This window comes from Vicia villosa, unplaced genomic scaffold (genome assembly GCF_029867415.1).
Source record: "Vicia villosa cultivar HV-30 ecotype Madison, WI unplaced genomic scaffold, Vvil1.0 ctg.000857F_1_1, whole genome shotgun sequence".
Classification (NCBI taxonomy): domain Eukaryota; kingdom Viridiplantae; phylum Streptophyta; class Magnoliopsida; order Fabales; family Fabaceae; genus Vicia; species Vicia villosa.
This window is the reverse complement of record NW_026705386.1, coordinates 247,121-267,639: the sequence shown is the minus strand read 5'-3', so window position 1 is coordinate 267,639 and position 20,519 is coordinate 247,121. Positions and strand designations below refer to the sequence as shown.

At 30.7% G+C, this 20,519-nt stretch overlaps 1 protein-coding gene across 1 annotated transcript in view; it reads right to left on the bottom strand.

Moving 5' to 3' along the window:
* LOC131631683 (uncharacterized) overlaps nucleotides 1-14,348 on the bottom strand; it is a 34,939-nt gene extending 20,591 nt beyond the window's left edge. The window contains exon 1 of the mRNA XM_058902449.1: nucleotides 13,988-14,348. The gene's annotated coding sequence lies outside the window, so the exon portion shown is untranslated. The remainder of the gene's footprint in view (nucleotides 1-13,987) is intronic.
* Between the last annotated feature and the right edge of the window lie 6,171 nt (nucleotides 14,349-20,519).

The window sequence follows — 20,519 nt, the reverse complement described above, 5'->3', positions numbered from 1 at the left end:
CGCAACCTTATGAAATAACACCACTTTAGCCTGTAAATTGAGCGTTTTGGATTCAGAAAAATACATCTAATAAGCCTATCATCTTTACTCAAATTCCAGACACTCTTCGCTATATTCGAGTTTTCGTTGATCTTACGTAAACTCGATAAAAGGCTGAATTATCCTAGATATTCCTGCGTTCCAACTCTAAGACATATTGAGAGTGTTTGAAATACTTATAAGAAAAGTGATTTTGTTCACGATCCAGTTGACTTGAATTGATTTTTCTAACCAGTATAATATATATTTGTCTGGTTAGGATCTTGTTCTACGCACTATTATTTTGTTGGCGGTTCTCTTGCTACTAAACTAATTTTGATTTGAAATAATTTTTATGATTGCTTTAGCCCAACTTAAAGTTAGCTCTAACTATTTTTCTTAACAAAAAAAAAATTTAACTCCAAGATTCTTTTGAGAGGAAAGGGTGGTGACACTTAATTTTAAATACTTTCTTTCTTTTTTAATATTCAATTTTTTTATTCTAGGCACTTGGTAGACTTTTCATTTTCTAATTCTTCTTTGCTTCACCTTGTTAATTTGTTCATATGTTTGATTAGCAAAGATTCAAACAGTATTAATTTTTTTATAAAGTTGACTTATCATTTTCTTTCAGTTCCCACATGGCCTTGGATTAGCTATTGAAAAGAAAACTAGGCGAATGGAGATGTTATTATACTGCTTTGCCCGAGCTCTTGAGAGTTTCTTCACATGCATAGCTGATGCAGGGTATCTGCCAGTCTAGAAGGATCAAGAGAGGAGATGTTGTAGTTTTCATCTTGTCAAAAGCCATCATTAAGCAATGCTATGCTCAAGAGAGGGAACTTGTTAAGTACAGAATATTTGAATCTCAAGACGTAATTTTGTCCCAAAAAATTGCCCTTAACTTGGTGGCACACATTTGGTGTTGCCTTCTATGCAATAATAAAGGTTACATAACATTGAGCCAAAATGACTCATAATCAATGTTTCTTGTGTTCAAATTCTTTCTATTCAATAAAAATGTTAGTTTTCAATGGACAAATGTTACATAATACTAAAGCCAAGCGCAACAAACAACTCCATGCTATGGTTCTGGATTGCAATAAAACAATGCATTCAAGAATATTAATAAAAAGTTTAATTTAGGACCATTGTAACTTATAATTCATTATTTCGTCAAATTATAATTAATTATTTCTTCCAAATTTCTAAAATAAAATATATTATATAGTTAAAAATATATATAACTATTCTATTAACAAAATAAATAATTTAAAATTTTAATGTAATTTTTTTTTATAATATAATATATTAACTTATATTATTATATTATATTACTATATTCGATAATATTAAAAATATATATATTCTAATTTTTAAAAAATGTTACATGACAAAATTATGTGATATGGTGCCAAGTGACTTTGCAACATCACTATCACCTCTGCAAATTTGAATGGAATAAGAAAAATTAAAAAAGGAAAAAATAACTAAATCAGATATATAATAATGTGTTCAATATTGGCCCGATTTCATTTTTTTAAAGCACATAGCCCGTTTAGATTATATTATCATATTATTATGCCAAAAACATTATGGGTACATTTTATTAGTAATTATATTTTTTGACAAAATAATATAATTTACCATATCACTTTTGCATATTTTATTGCAAATTATTTTATTATGATTAAAATATATAATCTATTATATCCTATTCTTTATATCCAGCTTGACCATAAATTGGTGCCCGATATAAAATACTAGTTGATATAAAGAAAAGTAGATTATATATTTCTATGATACCCATATAGATGTACATAGTATTGTGACAAAATAATATAATCTACTACATCCTTTTTTTTACATCAATATTTTTATTCAATTATTACAAATTTATTTATATATGTGAACAAATGTGTGTATGAGACTAAAACCTATATCTTTGCATGGAATTTTTATTAGTTGGTACAAACACGTCTTTTCTTCTCGTAATAAAAAAATTACTAGCCTGTTTGATTTAGCTATTGATCAAGCAAACACACATCTGGACATGCCGTGATTTCAGAGAAGCTACCTTTTGGGGCTTTTGTGAAAACATAGAAACCTACTGTAATTTCATTGAAAACGTGGAAATTCACCACTACACCAAACACACTATACAAAAGAGTGGGTATGCCTATTGGAAAAAAAAAAACTATTATGCATGAAGTAGATTTGGAATTTCAAACCATTTTAGAAATATAAATATCTTGTGGGAAATTGTGCTTTCATATGAGAAAATGAAAATTTTGAAGAGATAGGTTGATTACATAGATGAACGTCTTGCAAAGTTGTTGATGTGTGCGACTTTTATACAATTTTTGCTTCCTTCTTATATGGTCTAACAATTTGTACATGAAAGAACATATTAGTTTTACTTTAATACTATTAATCAATATCTCTCCTTAATTTACATTTTCCAGGAAAATTGAAGATTTGTGATTTAGTTTAGAAAAATGCTTACTTTTTGGTGAGGCATTAAAATAGAACAAAGTAGAGGGTTTCATAAAAAGATTCTAGAATATAAAATGCTTATTTTTCTATTACTTAGGTAATGGCAACATGTACTCAAATAAACACAGAAAATATGATGATATGCGAAATTAGACCATTTATGTAGTGATCATAACATTATAGGTGTTTGTGATGGGACCTTGCTTATCAAAGAGAATTATAAAAATCATTCCATATAAATGTAATTTCATTAGAGATACTTACTTACATTTCATTAAATTTTAAAGATTGTCTGGTGTTTTAAATTGAATTTTTTTCCTCATATGCCATATTCTGAAATTATATTCTCAGATTGCCACACCTTGTACCATGTTGCCAATCCATAATGGAAATATGGTAGGCCCCCTCTGCAATGTGAAGCATGTCGCCAATTCATCTAGAGACATGGTGGACCCCCTCTGATTAAAAGAACATGTCGTCAATTCATATGAAGACATGGTTTTTTCTATTTTTTTTTCGTTTTTGTTATTTAAATATTAATTTTAATTAATAAAAATATAAAATAATTTTTTTTAAACATAATATCCATATTAATACAACTTAGTATAAATAATAAATAACAAAATAGTAATTTAAAAACAAATATTATTAAACATAATAATACTAATAATATTAATACGAAATTTCATACAAATAAAAAATCAGTGACGGCCCAAATAATCATGGGTACCACAGGGAGGTGCTCTTCGCGCACGATGACCACAACCATGTTGTTGTTCTTCTTCAGTTAGAGCAGGGTCGTCTTGTGTTGGAGGTGGAGGAGGAGACCAAATTTGACTAAACATTTCTTAATCATTGACATTAAGATACAAGTTTAAGTTTGGGGTCGATTGTGTGTGCGCCGGGTCAAGGTGGGTCATGGTTGGGATGTAAGAAGTGTTAGGTGGTTGAGTGTATGAGGTTGAAGGGTTTTGTTGGATGTAAGGGGAATCAAAGTTTAGATGCGGGTTAGGTGTGAATTGCATGGGTGGACGAGTATAGGTCTGTTGGTGTTGGGTTTGATAGTTATAATTTGTTTGAGAATGAGATGGGGTGTATTGGGTGTAAGAAGAATATCGTTGGTCAATGTAAGGGTTAGGAGTATGTTGTTGGGAATAATTGGGGTTAAAATGATGTGGTTGAAAAGGTTGAGGTTGTTGTTGGAAGGTTTGGTATTGTTGAAAGAGTTGGAGTTTAGGTTGTTGTTGGAAGGTTTGGGGTTGAGGTTGGCTGGTTTGTTGAATTTGGAATTGAACGCGGGTCAGTGAGAAAGTATTTGTACGATGCATATATGAATGGAAGCGACCTATACCAATGCATGTACTCTGCTGATTGTTTGTCTCCTCTTGTAATTGTGTTCCCTCTAACGTATAGGATTCCCTGTCTATGCAACATTGTTTCTCGTCGCGGTGTAGTTCAGTTCATGGAGTTAAGCGAGACTTGTTTGTTTTCATCTTGTGATGTTCTTTGAGGCAGATTGGTGTATCGGGTATATGTTGTAGATAGCCAAACTGAAGTTTCACTCGATCACTTTAATGCATTTCAACAAGATGGAAACAAATTATATACATTCTTGCACTCCAAATCAAACTATCTTCATGTCGTGGGGCGCAAATCCTAGATACGGTCTCCAAATAAACTGACAAGTGTAATTAGTTGAATAAATTTGTTAGTGTAATAAAATAGAGTTAACACAAAATATATTCCCAAAAGAGTAGATGAATAGAAACTTGATTTGGCTGCATGTGATCAATTTGGAACCAGTATCCTTGGAGATAGTTCCGGGGCTGTTCTTGAAGTTCATGCATTTAACACACCATCTAAAGGAAATAAAAAATATAGAAGTTATTCAAAGGGTGTGTTTGATTTGCTAAAAAACGAGGTACTTGACATGACAATTTTTTTTGTACTCTGTTTGATACAGAAACTAATCACGGTACTGGACAAAAAAACATGGCAAGGTACTGGACCAAACCATAATTTCTTGTCCCCCACTAAACCATAGGACAACTTTTTGTCCCAAGCACTAATTATCAAAGAAATATTAAAAAATTATTTTTTACTCTCTTTCTTATTATTTAATATTTTAATTCATAATTAATATGTTATATATCAAAAAAAATGTTATAGTAAAAATTATAATATTTTTATTTGGTTTATTGACATATTAAATAAAGTAGAGAAAAAAATCTCAATTTTTTTTTAATTCTTTAATATTTTGATTCAAAAATATTAATAAAAAATTATTACATAAAAAATTATATTATTTTGTCTGCTGCATAAACATATTAAACAAAGTAGAGTAAGAAAATTATTTCTTCATCTTTTTTCCTCCTTATTATTTTATATTTTGATTCATAAATATTATATTGTACATATCAATAAATAATATTATATTAAAAATTATATTATTTTGTCTGGTACATAGACATATCAAGCAAAATCGAGAAAATAGTTGTCCAGTCCAGTAACCATCAAACACAGTACAATACAAAAAATTGTTTTGTACTGTTCTGTACTGTCTAGTACTGTTCTGTCCAGTACTTCATATTTTACAAATCAAACGCACCCAAAAAGAATTAAAAAAATTAACTAATGAAATTAAATTATAATTTACCTCGAAGCATGAGCATATGTTGGATGGAACGCAGATACAGGAGTAATAATGGGCATGCGTGTAAATGCCCAAGCTTAAAGAAGTAAAAGACATCCTGATATTTCATTTACTTTGAACTCAAAAGCTTTGCACATCTCCTTGTACAAGTTACACAAAACAGCAGAACTCCAACTATATGTGCCACACTGATTAAAATCAAAGAGGAATTGTGACTATTTTGGGTGGACGTGGCTGCCGCTTTTGTCGGGAAACAAAAGTTGCCCAATGAGAATCATTATATAAATTCGAGCATATATCATTTTAAGCTCTTTTGTTGAAGTTTTTGTTGGTATATTTGCTTCTGCTTGATAAATGGTTTTAAGTCATGTCAATCTTACAGCAGAACCATGTAAAGCATTTTCTGGTGGCACTTCCCCTACGATTGCAGGCCATTCATCACCATCTACCTCGGAAGGACCATTTAATTGCGTACCATCAACAGGAAGGCCCATTAACATGTTAACATCCTCCAACGTGACGGTGCATTCACCAGTCGGAAGATGAAAAGTGTGAGTTTCTGACCTCCATATTTCTAATAACGCTAAAATTACTCGGTTGCCAACTTGGGTTGAGGGTATTTTCGTTATGTGGTATAAACCTAACGAAATTAGATACGCGACGAAAATACCACGTAACGAAAATACCCTCAACCCAAATTGACAACCAATTAATTTTAACGTTATTAGAAAGATGGAGGCCAGAAACTCACACTTTTCATCTTCCGACTGGTGAATGCACCATCACGTTGGAGGATGTTAACATGTTTCTGGGCCTTCTTGTTGATGGTACGCAATTAAATGGTCCTTCCGATGTAGATGGTGATGAATGGCCTACAATTATAGGGGAAGTGCCACCAGAAAATGCTTTACATGATTCCGCTGTAAGATTGACATGGCTTAAAGCCATTTATCAAGCAGAAGCAAATATACCAACAAAAACTGCAGCTGAAGAGCATAAAATGATATATGCTTGAATTTATATAATGATTCTCATTGGGCAACTTTTGTTTCCCGACAAAAGCGGCAGCCACGTCCACCCAAAATAGTCACAATTCCTCTTTGATTTAAATCAGTGTGGCACATATAGTTAGGGTTCTGCTGTTTTGTGTAACTTGTACAGGGAGATGTGCAAAGCTTGTGAGTTCAAAGTAAAAGAAATATCAAGATGTCTTTTACTTCTTCAAGCTTAGGCACTTACACACATGTCTATTATTTCTTCTATATCTGCGTTCCCTTCAACATATCCTCATGCTTCGAGGTAAATTATAATTTAATTTCATTATTTAATTTTTTTATTTTCTTTGGAATAATTTTTATATTTTTTATTTCCTTTAGATAGTGTGTTAAAGGCATGAACTTCAAGAACAACACCTGGAACTATCTTCAAGGATACCGGTTCCAAATTGATCACATGTGGCCAGATCAGGTTTCTATTCATCAGCTCTTTTGGAAATATATTTTGTTTAAACTCTATTTCGTTACACTAACAAATTTATTTAATTAATTATACTTGTCATTTTATTTGGAGGCCGTATCTAGAAATTGCACCCTCACGACATGAAGATAGTTCGATTTAGAATGCAAGAACGTATATAATTTGTTTCCATCTTGTTGAAATGCATCAAAGTGATCGAGTGAAACTTTAGTTTGGCTATCTACAACATATACCCGATACACCAATCTGCCTCAAAGAACATCAGAAGATGAAAACAAACAAGTCTCGCTTAACTACATGGACTGAACTACAGCGCGACGAGCAACAAGTTGGACAGATAGGGAATCCTATACATTAAAGGGAACACAATAACAAGAGGAGACAAAACCATCAGCAGAGTACATACATTGGTATAGGTCGCTTTCATTCATATATGCATCATACGAATACTTTCCCACTGACCCGATTCAATTCCAAATTCAACAAACCAGCCAAGTGGGTCTCAACAACAACCTAATCCCCAAACCTTCCAACAACAACCTCAACTCTTTCAACAACACTATTTTAACCCCAATTATTCCCAACAACATACTCCTAACCCTTTTATTGATCCACGATATTCCTCCTACTACACCCAATACACCCCATCTCATTCTCAAACAAATTATAACTATCAAACCCAACACCAACAGACCTATACACGTCCACCCATGCAATTCATACCTATCCCGCATCCAAACTTTGATTCTCCTTACATCCAACATAACCCTTCAACCTCATACACTCAATCACCCAACATTTCTTACATCCCAACGATGACCCATCTTGACCCGCACACACAATTCACCCCAAACTTAAACTTGGATCTTAATGTCAATGATTATGAAATATTAAGTCAAATTTTGTCTCCTCCTCCACCTCCAACACAAGAAACACAAGACGACCATGCTCCAACTGAAGAAGAACAACAATATGGTTGTGGTCATCGTACACGAAGACCACCTCCCTGTGGTACGTTATTTGGATCGTCACTGATTTTTTATTTGTATGAAATTTCGTATTAATACTATTAGTATTATTATGTTTAATAATATTTATTTTTGAATTACTATTTTGTTATTTATTATTTATACTATGTTGTATTAATATGGCTATTATGTTTAAAAAAATTATTTTATATTTTTATTAATTAAAATTAATTAAAACTAATTAAAACTAATATAAATATATATAACAAAAATAGTTTAAATAACAAAAACGAAAAAAATAGAAAAGACCATGTCTCCAAATAGATTGGTGACATGCTCTCTTGATCAGAGAGGACCCACCATGTCTCCATATGGATTGGCGACATACTTCACATTGCAAAGGGGGCCACCAAGTCACCATATGGATAGGCGACATGGTTACAAAGTGTGGCAATCTGGGAATTTAATTTCGGAATGTGCCATATGGGAAATTGCGTTTCGCAGGTGTGGCATATGGGAAAAAAATTCTCTTAAATTCAAGAGACACACCAGATACGCCCTTGAAATGATAGAAGCCATTGAAATGACATGTCAATCGCACCTGTTACGTTCTTGGCCAACAAAATCCCTAATTTTTTTTCTTTGTCCACAATTATTTAGCAAATCACTCTAAATATCCTTAAAAAAATCTCAACAAATCTAAATAATTTTTTCTAACATATTCAACAAATTAACAACAATGAACAGCGAATCAGCCATTAAAAATGACAAAGGTGTTGCATCTCATCAATAAAATAACATCCCATCAATAATGCAAGCAAATCACTCTAAATATCCTTAAAAAAATCTCAACAAATCTAAATAATTTTTTCTAACATATTCAACAAATTAACAACAATGAACAGCGAATCAGCCATTAAAAATGACAAAGGTGTTGCATCTCATCAATAAAATAACATCCCATCAATAATGCCCGAAACATTTTTTAGTTCTTGACTACATTTAGAAATTGGAAATTTCTTTCTTCACCTCCTTATGGGGCTGATCCCCGGCGAAAACCCCTAAATACCCCTACTTCGAAAATGCATATTCGAAATGTTTTTTTTCCAAATTATTCCAGAATTCAGAAATGCATTTCCGAAATCCCATTTTTTGAGATTTCGGAAGTACACTTTCGAAAAAACGCAGAAGTTTTGAAGAATAGAATTATTTTGAAATTGTGGTTTAAAATTAAGATCTTCAAAGATTTATACTATTTATTAGTTAATAAAGACAAATATATCGATTTTCATTATAGGGAATAACTATTTCAAATTTTGGACCGATCAAATAAAACATCTTATAAATAGAATAAGTACATTCGTTTTAGAATAAAAAAAGATATGTTAATAATTTTGGAAATTTGTTATATTGAATTAATAATGATACACAAAATTAGAATGAATTTATTATATTAGAATGACCCAAAAACTGCCATATTCAGTTCATTTTATTTCTATCGATTAATAATTTTTTTTCATTTTGATACTTTGTTTCTTTATTCTTTTGAATCTATCAACTATTATTTTTAGTATATTAAAAAAATTATAAATTTTGATTCCTCTAAATTATTTGCTACTATTTTAATTTAAATTTTTTTTTGCAAAGTTACACGTGGTGCACTTGTGTATTTCAAATGATTTTTTTATGACATTTCATCAATACAAATTTAAATTTTTATTAGTTTAATAATTTTCCTATTTAATTTTTAAATTTTATTAATTTATTTATAAATTTGAGTTAAGTTTTAATTATTAAAATTAAAATTTTAATTGTATTTTTTTTAAATTTTATTACTTTTAGATATTTTATAATTAACGTAATAAATTTTAATTAAAGTTAAAATTATATTTTGAAATTAACTATTAAACTATTTATATTTATAATTTAGCTATTTTATAATTTAGCTATTTTATAATTAACGTAATAACTTTTAGATAATCTCAATAATTTAGTTACATAGTTACAATTTTAAAAATAATTTATTTAATAATTCAACTATTTACTTTTTAAATAGTTAATAATAGTTAAAAAAATAAATTAATAAAGATTAAAGTAATAAATAATTAAATTAGTAAAATAATAATATTTTAAAGTTTTATCAATTGTATATAAAATATTCACGATACTTGTATATTCAGTATATTAAAATATATATAAATTTTTTGATTAATTTATATATTCTAATGATTATTAAATGACTTATCATTGATAAAATATATATTAAAAAAAATAAATAAAGATTAAAAAATAAACAATTAAATTAAGAGAATAATAATATTTTAAGGTTTATCAAAATGAAAAGAATTAATATTTGAAAAGAAAAGATTGAATAATTATTTTTATTAATTTAAAGTTTTATTTATAGAATTAAAGTACCAAAATGAAAAGAATTAGTAATTGGTAGACATAAATATAACTGAATACAGCAGTTTATTTTCTTCAACTTTATTTAAATTAAAGAATAAAATTAATATTTATATGTATAATTATACTAGAGATTCACTTAAATATTAATTTTATTCACTTAACAAAGTACTATTTACATTTACTACTATAATTTCTATCAAATTGATTTTATATGAAATAAGAACTTTCTTTTAATTTTTTTAAAATATTCTCATTATTTTTTTAATTTTATTAAAATTAAATTCTATTCTATTCAATTAAAATAAAGTATCAAATAATTTATTTGTAAATAAAGTAATAGTGCATAAAAATTTGTTGAAAAAATTTAATTATAAATAATAACTACAAAATATTTTAATTTAAAAAAGATGTTAATAATTATTATTATATTTTAATGATAATGATATATATTTATTAATATCTTTTAATTAATACAATTAAATATACTATTAATTGTATTGATTCTCCTTTATTTTAATTTTTTAATAATTATTGAATTTTTTCGTAAAATGCATATTCGAAACATTACAAGACCAAAAATTGAAATATTTCGGATATCCGAAAAATTGGAATATTCATAACCTTATTCATTTATCTATTACACAAATGCTCACAAACATACACACAAATATCTATGTTTTATTTTATATAATTTCTCAAACATTAACAGATATAAGCCCCAGAATATAAATAGATATCATAAATTTGCCAATGCAGAAAACCAATCCTTTGTAAATAGGTTCTAAATTCGTCTTTCCATATACAAATTTATAAAATTTTAAAAAGTGAAGGCATAAATATTATTTAGTAGATTTTTCTAGTATAGTAAATATTTATGCCTTTACTTTTTCCTTCTTTTTTTTTAACTTTTATATAGAAAGATAACTTCCGAACTCATGTCAAAAATTGATTTATGCAACATATGACATTTATCTATATTTTTATCATAGATTTAATACAGTTTGAGAAGTTATATAAAATAATAAATAAATATTTGTCGAGAAGTTGTATAAAATAATAAATAGATATTTGTCCTACGTGTATATGCGTTTGTTAGAATGTGTTTTTAGGAAATCGGTAAATTCTCTCAAAATGTGTTCAAGAACTTAAAAGAAATATTTGATGCATTATTTGATGGCAAGTTCTTCGATAATTGTTAATTTGTGAAATTTTAAAAATAATTGTAAATTCATTGAGGTTTTTTTTAAAGAGTGAGTGATTCATCAAACAATTATGGATAAAAAATCGGAGATTTTGTGGGCCAAGCACGTAACAATTACGACTGACATATCATTTAGTCGAAGAATCTTTAATATTTGATAAAATTACCTTGATAAGTAAGGAAAGCAATTGATAAGTAAGTCCCAATCGCAAATCGCACAAACATAATTTGATGCAGGTTTTCCTTCTCCCCAAGAAGGTGATCCTTCATGTGGAAGCTTTGTGCAGAAGTTTTATATGGACTGGAAAGGAGAACATCTCTAAAAGAGCATTGGTTTCATGGGAAAGTCTTTGTGATCCTATCTCTGCTGGTGGAAGAAATATGACTGACCTGAAGATTTGGAACAAGGCTACTATAGGTAAAATGTTGTGGAATGTTTGTGCCAAAGCTGACAAGCTTTGGATTAGATGGGTCCACTTGTATTATATCAAAGGCCAGGATTGTACTAGTTATATCCCACCTCAACAGAGTTCATGGCTATTGAAGAGTATGTTTAAGCATGGAGCAGTCATTAGAGGGACTGAGGCATGGCATGAAGCTAATATGCAGCAGAGATATACAACCAGAAAAGTGTACAAGGACCTGCAGGGTATAAAACCAAATGTGCAGTGGAGAAAACTGTTGTTTGGCAATAGAGCTAGACCAAGGACCATTTTCATATTGTGGCTGACTTGCAGGCAAAGATTGATGACAAAGGATAGATTGTGTAAAATTGGAGTGCATACGGATGGTAAGTGCGTTTACTGTGAAGAGAATGAGAGCTGCCAACATTTATTCTTTGCATGTAGGTATACTAAACACATATGGAAACAGGTTTTGTGCTGGCTAAAACTTGATCATGAACCTCACATGTGGGATAGGGAACTGGAATGGTTGAGCAACACTGTTAGAAGAAAGAATAGACAGAGTAAAGTGTTGCAAATTGCCATTGCTGAAGTGATCTATGCAGTGTGGACTGTTAGGAATCAAAGAATTTTCCAGGAAGCTGGCAGGATCGATGTAGATAGCCACAATATCATTCAAAACATCAAATGGAGCATAGGTGGCAACAAGAAATTGGAAGACTTTTGCAACATGCTAGAATCTCAATGAGTAGTGTGTATTGTGTCTGTTTGATTTAGCTTAGTCTCTTTGATGCCTGGATCGTTTTGTGATCGGCTTGTATCAAACGATTATTTTTGGAATAAAATTATTCTTATTTGCTCCAAAAAAAAAAAATACCTTGGCCAAGCAAAATAGTGGCTAGCCCACAAAAACAGGGCCAGAACAAAGCACCTTCCAAAAGATATTCTTGTTAAGTGAAGACAAGGTCTCGTTAAGGGTGCAATGGTGGTATAATATGTAGTAAACAAAACACTCAAAAAGAAAAATTTCAACCTCGCTAACAACCAATGTCAATTCAAGGCTTCTTGACTATGTTACTTCAGAGTAAAGGAAGGGTTTTGCTCGCTAAGCGAGAATTAGCAGCTCGTCAAGCGAAATAAGGTCACAAAGCCCACTTGAAGTTGAGTTGGCATGACGCAAGTTCGTTAGGCGAGCTACAAGCCTAGCTAAACACTTAGGCCAATAAGAACTCTATAAATAGGAGTTCAAGTCGTTCAGTTCAAAAAACTTTTAGTGTTTATTTGGTATTGAGTTTGGAAAATTCATTTCAGCACAATTCAAATTAATAATACAACATAAGAGGAAAAGAGAAAAAGATTGAAGGCGAAAGCGCTGCTCGAGAAATCAACAGAGGTGTTCTTCAACTTCTTTCTTCTAGATCATATGCGTAAAGCTATGGTAAGTAAGTATAGCTAATTTCTATTTTGTAAGGGATTAGATGAAGTAGTCCAAATGCCATGTATTGATTATGATCATGGCGTTTTATGTAATTCTTCGTATGTTTTAATATTGATGATTTTTTTATGCTGGCTTTGGATTAACTACATAAAATATGTTTTTATGGATTTGATTTGTTATCGAGAAATACTTATCATTTTTAGGTTCAAGATTTTCATTACCTAGATATTAAACTTTAAAGATAGATTTAGATTTTGCATTCACAAATACTATCGAAAAAAGCCTAAAAATATTATTTAAAGATAGATTTAGATTTTGCATTCACAAATACTATCGAAAAAAGCCTAAAAATATTATTTAAAGATAGATACTTATCATTTTTAGATTTGATTTGTAATATAATATTTACTTTATGTTTGTTTAGCATTTTTTTTCATGTCTAGTAAAAAAAGCCTAAAAATATTAATTGAAGTGTTGGTTCATTTGATATTTTAATTGAGTTTAAATTTTAAAAAAAATAATGAAAAGGAAGAGTTTGTTAACATTTTAATTGAATCTAAATTTCCAAAAAAAATAATAGTTGTTAATTAAATTATTTTTTTGGGATCAATACTTAATTACATTATTTTACTTTTAAAATCTAAAAAATTCAAGAAAAATATTTTTATTTCCATTACTCATTCATAATTACAAAATAAGTGACATTAATTTTAAATTTAATTTCATTTATCATTACAATTATTTCCCTTTTTAAAAATAGAAAAAAAAAATTTATTTTAAATATGAATCTTCAACTAAAATCTAAAATTATTGGATTGTTAAGTTCTCTAATGGTCACATATGAAGAATTTAAAATCTCAAATTGAGCTCAAAATATCAAAATGAGGAGAGGAGTGAAAATGAGCAGAAACATGAATTACTAACCTCTTCTCATCTTGTTCAAGCTCCGCACGCCTCTTTTCCTGGCCGACCACTACTTCCCTGCTCCGACGCACCTCCGGCCAACCGTGACCACAGCCTGCCGCCGCGACATCGCCACCCCCTACGTCACCGGCTTTTGCCAAGGACCCACCTTCAGGTTCGTTTCACACTTTTCTCTCCTTATTTCACAATCTGGATTTTTATTTTGTAAATGAGGAAGGTACTCTTTGGCGGCTGAGTAGGGTTTTGTTTTGATGAAGAATATGTTGCATCTTCTCTTTTTCAATTGCTGAATTTTTGTTTGTATTGGAACTAGGTCAAAGTCATGTTAGTATCAGTGGGCTTGGGTCAGTTTACCCTATTGGCACTTTGGTCCATCTTCCTTTCTCTAAAATTCTGTTTTTGATATTTTGTTTTTTAGTTGGTAACTTTTATTTTTTAAAATGTTGTTAATTAGTAAAATAAATATTGATATTATTATTTCATATTTAGAAAAGGACTACTTGTTATGATTATGAATGAATACATATTTCTTATTTTGTTTATTATTTAATTATTTGTAATTGATGTTTTAATTCTAAAATTTAACTTTAATATTTTATAAATCGATAATTCATTTTTAAGTTAAATGTTTAAGATTCTAATATGCAAATAGTTATTTTTTCTTGTGATTCGAAATCTTACACTGTATTTGTTTCTGAAGAAAGACGGAAAGAAAGTGAAGGAAGAAAAAGTTGATGGAAAGATTGACTTTCTTTTGTTTGGAATATTTGGAATAATAAGAGCAAGATGCAAAGGAAGGAAAGTTGTGATGGCCCCATATGAAACTATTTTCTTCTCAAATGGGGAATTGTGTCATTTAAATAATGTATATATCTTTCTTTTCTTTTACTTTCCTTTTTTTCTCAAACAATCAAAATATCATCTCACTTTCACCCTACTTTCTTTTCTTTAATTATCTTTCCTTTCATTTTCTTTCTTTTTTGTAATCCAAACAAAGCCATTAAGAAAAAGATGATGACTTGAAAAAAAACTTTAAAAAACTTGCTATCAAATGACATCTCAGAATCCTAGAAGAGCTAAGTGTTTAACACTTTTACATGTCGAAGTATATGATAGCTGCATGAACTTCTCGAACATAAAGTTTTATTAATATTTCATTTTTTGCAGTGGATCTTAATTATTACGTGAAAGGGGGTGTTTGGATTGACGGTAAATATAATTGATTCTAATAGAATTAAATTTGGTAGAATTTATTTTAACAGAATATAGTTTGACAAAATTGATTTATGTTTGGATACATTTATGTCAAAGTGAGTTAAGCAATAAATTTTATGGTGTGTTTGGATTGGGGTGAACATAATTGATTCTAATAGAATTGAGTTTGGTAGAATTAATTTTATCAGAATTGAGTTTAGCATAATTGATTTATGTTTTGATACATTTATGTAAAAGTGAGTTGAACAATAAATTTCAGAGTAAAAATCATCCAAAATCAATTATGAAGGCAGAAGCTACAAATTCTTGCTTCAAGTTTAATCAATTCTGGAGACAGAATCAATTTTATTTTTGCCTAATCAAACATCTCAAAATCACCTAGAATCAATATTGCACCTCTAGATTGACTTTTGATCTTCCAAAAGCCAAACCAAACATGCACTCAGTGTAAAAATCACTCAAAATCAATTCTAGAGATAGAAGCTACAAATTGTAACTTCAAGTGGAATCAATACTTGAGACATAATCAATTTTACTTTTGATAAAATAAAAACTTTAAAATTACCCAGAATCAATTCTACACCTCTAGAATTGATTATAATCTTCCAAAAACTAATCCAAACGTATTGTAAGGAGAGAGTTATCTTTATTTATGATCAATATGGAGAAGATGGTATAAGGGGGAAATGCCACTTCTTATTATTATAGAATAAATAGGATAATTCATGTTAACTCATTTCTTCTCAAAGTGATACAATCAAGCTACTATGTTATTACTATGCAATTGAACTTTATTTAAGCATATTGTTTGTTAGAATAATTTTTAATGATGTATTGTGATTGAACCCTCCTGTAAATTTTTTAGTCAAATGCATGTCTTCTTAAATGCTTAAATCATGTCTAACAAATTAGAAGGGACTAACTTAACTAATGTATGTTATTAACCACTTGCTTAAATTATAAGTTACAATTATGATTTAAAATGATGAGTTATGCTGTAATTGGTTATGAAACAATCCAAACTGGTGATTGAAAATAACTTTAGGACTTTTGAATTGCACTCTCCCAATCCATCCTATATTAAAACATACTTATATAACTACAATAATCTTGAAAAATGTCAAAAACAAAATCATTTGCTCTTTGAAAACCAAATTAAATAGGATGTTATATTTTATTAAAACTAGAAAAATGAAAAAACAAACCTCAAAATTGACAGTACTTCTGTCTTGTCAGCATAAACTCATAATCCTTAAACCAAGTTAGTTTGAGAACTCTTATTTTAAACCAAATTAAAAATGATGTAGGGGTCTTGAAAGTCTTGCATTCGATAGTGATGGCTTGAATAATACTACTAGTTATAAGTGCTAGGCATCCTTTACCTAACAAGTTTATTTTTGTTAGGAATGGATAGACAATAAGAAAATAATAAAGTTCTGTATGTTTGCATTATGTTTTCTTATTCATCAAAAAATTAAGTTTATTTTCCTTGATTTTACAGGTTCGTGAGAGGCTCGGGGATGGCCTAGGAAAATCCGCTTTGATGTTTGTTTATAAACTATTGAAAAAGTCCCATCTTAGTTCATATGCAGAACCTGCCTTGGCTACTGTTGTTCGATCAGTTCATACAGCTACCATAGCCCCTACTTAGGCATGTAAAAGTGTTGTACACTATGCTCTTCTTGGATTCAGAAATAAAACTCTGTAAGAATCAAAGGTCTTGCCTCTCTATTGATTTATCAATGCTATATAATATATATACTCCAATGTAAGTTTCTATATCTTTTTGCTATACAATTATTGGTATTCTATAAATAGAGGTTCTAATAATAATAATAACAATGATATTTAATAATAACAATGATATTCTAATACATTCCAGTAGTCGAAACGGGAGGCTAATAAATGTTGAGACTATCACGAAAATTATCAAAGAGTTGCAACGAAAATCCTTTGATGAAGATGTCAGTAATTTGGTAACGTCAAGGTACATGTAAGACTCGTATTTGGCTGCAGGCAACTTTTTCACGCGCAAAATGTATATCCATCTCGATGTGTTTGATGCGCTAATATTGAACTGTTGCCTGCTAGATAGAGAAAACTCATATTGTCACAATAGACCAAAGTGGCTATTGCAACTGGGCAATGTAGTTTCAATAGTAAGTTTCTAATCCAATAAGATTCAGATACTACATTAATGACTTCGTTGTACTCAACTTCTACACTGTGATGGATGTTGTTAGGTGCAAAAAAAATTATTGAGAATTAATCATATTTGTTGCATTTGTTTAGCAATGTTTATGTGATTTCTTTGTCAACTCATGATGATCAAATAAAATTTAAATTTGAATATAAAATATCACAAATTGTATCTTTTGTTGGAGATTTTTATGGAGCAAATCAAATCCAACAGATTCAACTATTATTCTGGACGAAATTAATTCAAAAATCCAGAGGAGTAAAGCACATAATGCTTTGCTACATAAGGAGACTCAAATCTCATGTTTGAGAACAAGTTTTGTCTGTTATGATTAAGTTCTTTGCGCTAGGGATTTTGAGTCTTTTGTTACTTGTATTCCACACTAATGTTATCACTCATATCATAAGGATTAATATTGGATATTTTTTGTGCACACTACACCATTGCTTCGGTAACTTTGCATAGTTATTGGTTTGTCTTAGTTGAGTTGTAAGTTCAATATTCAATATTATTATCATTGAAGCTGATCACTTGGAATTAGTGATTGAGAGAAAGTGAGAGGGGTTATCATATTTAGGGGGAGTCTTAAATAGAAAGTCACTAGGATTAGGAAGATGCATTGAATATTATGGGGTTGATGTTCCTATAAGATTATCTGTACTAATTCAAAATAGTGAATTTCCTTTCTTGGATAAATTGTCCTCCAGACATAGGCGTGGTTTCGCCGAATTGGGTTACTAATATGTGTTCTTTATTACTTTGTGCATTGTATTATTGTTGCTGTTATTTTTTTGTCATACTAGTTTAACAAGTTGGACCTGTTGTCCCAACATCATGTCCAACATTTGTTCTTTATTACTTTGTGCATTGTATTATTGTTGCTGTTATTTTTTTGTCATACTAGTTTAACAAGTTGGACCTGTTGTCCCAACATCATGTCCAACATTTGTCCCCTCAGTAACATAATTTCAATTGGCATAAGAGCAGACACCATGTTCTGTTAGGGTGAGTTCCAAGGAAGATATTTTTTATTCAAATGGACAATACTAAGGATGGAGGTTCAGTCATCAGTCGCCTGTATTAGATGACACAAATTATAATTATTGGAAAACCAAGATTTTTTCCCATCTCAAATCCATAGACAGCAAAATTTGAAAGCTTGTGGTTAAAGGTTGGAAACATCCTGTGATGACTTATCAAGATGGTTCAACAAGCTTAAAGCCTAAAGCTGAGTGGTCCAAAGATGAAGATGATGAAGCTTTTGAAAACGACAAAGTCTTAATTGCTATATTCAATAATGTGGACAAGAACTTGTTCAGACTAATCAACAGCTCTACTGAAGCTAAAGGAGTTTGAGAAATTCTCAAGACCGCTCATGAAGGCACATCTAAGGTTAGGATGTAATGGTTGCAATTCCTCATAACTATGTTTGAAAATCTGAAAATGATGGAAGATAAATCTATATCTGACTTCAACATTAGATTGCATGTTATAACCAACAATTCTTTTACTTTGGGAGAAAAGATATCAAAAGAAAAGCTGGTTAGAAATATTATCAGATATTTACCTCAGAAGTTTGACAAGAAGATACAATTCAATTCGGTTCAATTTGACGATTTAGTTCAATGATGATTTTGACCAGACCATTATAGAAAGAAGAATTTAGATACACCAAAGGCTGTCTCAACACATAGAGAGACCTAAGAGAGATTTCAAAACATGATCTTTTAAAATATTGATTTTTTTTAAATATAAATAATTTATTAAAATTTAGCCTCTTATAAACAAAAATACAATTTTAAGGTGTAAAAAATTAAAGAAGTTATATTATTTTAATAAAAGATTAATTATTGTATAATGAAATATGGAAATTTCTTTGGCCACCTCCCAACCTTCTAGTTCACCTCTGGTGAAAAACCCAAACTACCCCTGACTTCGGAAATGCATTTCCGAAATGCAAAAAAAAGGTGTTTTTGGAGATGCATCTCCGAAAGCGCCTTTTTTTTTGAAAAAATTGTCTTATTTCGGAAGTTCATTTCCGAAAACAGCATTTCGGAAGTTCATTTCCGAAATACTGCGCGTTTTGCAGATTTAGCAAAACACTCCCCCTCCCCCATTCATTTACCCTAATTCAACATCAAACACAACCAAAGGAGAAATTTTGTGCAAACACTTCCAAGGCTACATCAAAGGCTCCAATAAACTTCCTATACTACATTAAAAAGCACTCCAATCTCTTCAATCGGTAAGCATTTTGAGTTTTAGATCTATGATTAAAATTCATATTAGGGTGTTTACAAATAGCAAAAAATGTATTAGGTTAGGTTGGTACTGATATTTAGGATGTTTAGAATGTGTAGACATATGTTTGAAGTTTGATTTTGGGGTCTGCCATTGGAGGTTGCAGAGAAGTTCTGCGCAGGGGTGTTTCGGAAGTTCATTTCCGAAAACACCTCCATCCCAGTTTCGGAAATGAACTTCCGAATTGTATCAGAAGTGCAATTTTTTTAGTTTTTTCTTTTGTCTCGCATATTAATAGATTTCAATTGTTTACAGGAACATGTCAGGCAACCAACCAGCACGCATCAGACAGGGTAGAGAGACCCAGACTGCGTCGGCTAGACGCGAGCGGGCGGCGGCGCAGCTGGCGTCGACACAGGGACGGGGGCAGGGCCAGGGACGACGTGTGCGAGTTCCCGTTGACGTGGGAGAGGGTACCTCTTCATTTGGATCTAGGAGTCGGCTGGCTCGGGTATCTTCTTCCCGCCAGCGAGAGGAGGAGGAGGAGATGGAGGAGGAGGTGACAGTGCCATACCACGAGCCGGAGGGGGTACCGGATGTTGACCCTCCACCCGGGGAGGAGGATGAGCAGGAGGACAGCTACCCGGGAGGGCCCTTTGACACTTCCGTGCTGATTAGCTACCATGATCACGTCGCTCGGCGTATCTGGGAGGGAGAGGTATTTTTTAATTTAACTGTTTATAATTTAGACGTTTATTCGATATTTTCTTAACGGTCTATTTAACATATGCTTTTATTTTTTTTTTGTAACAGGAGAGAGATCCTTTGAAAATGGTGAACCACGCCCGGAAGATTTTCAGTCTGTTTAAACCAGCA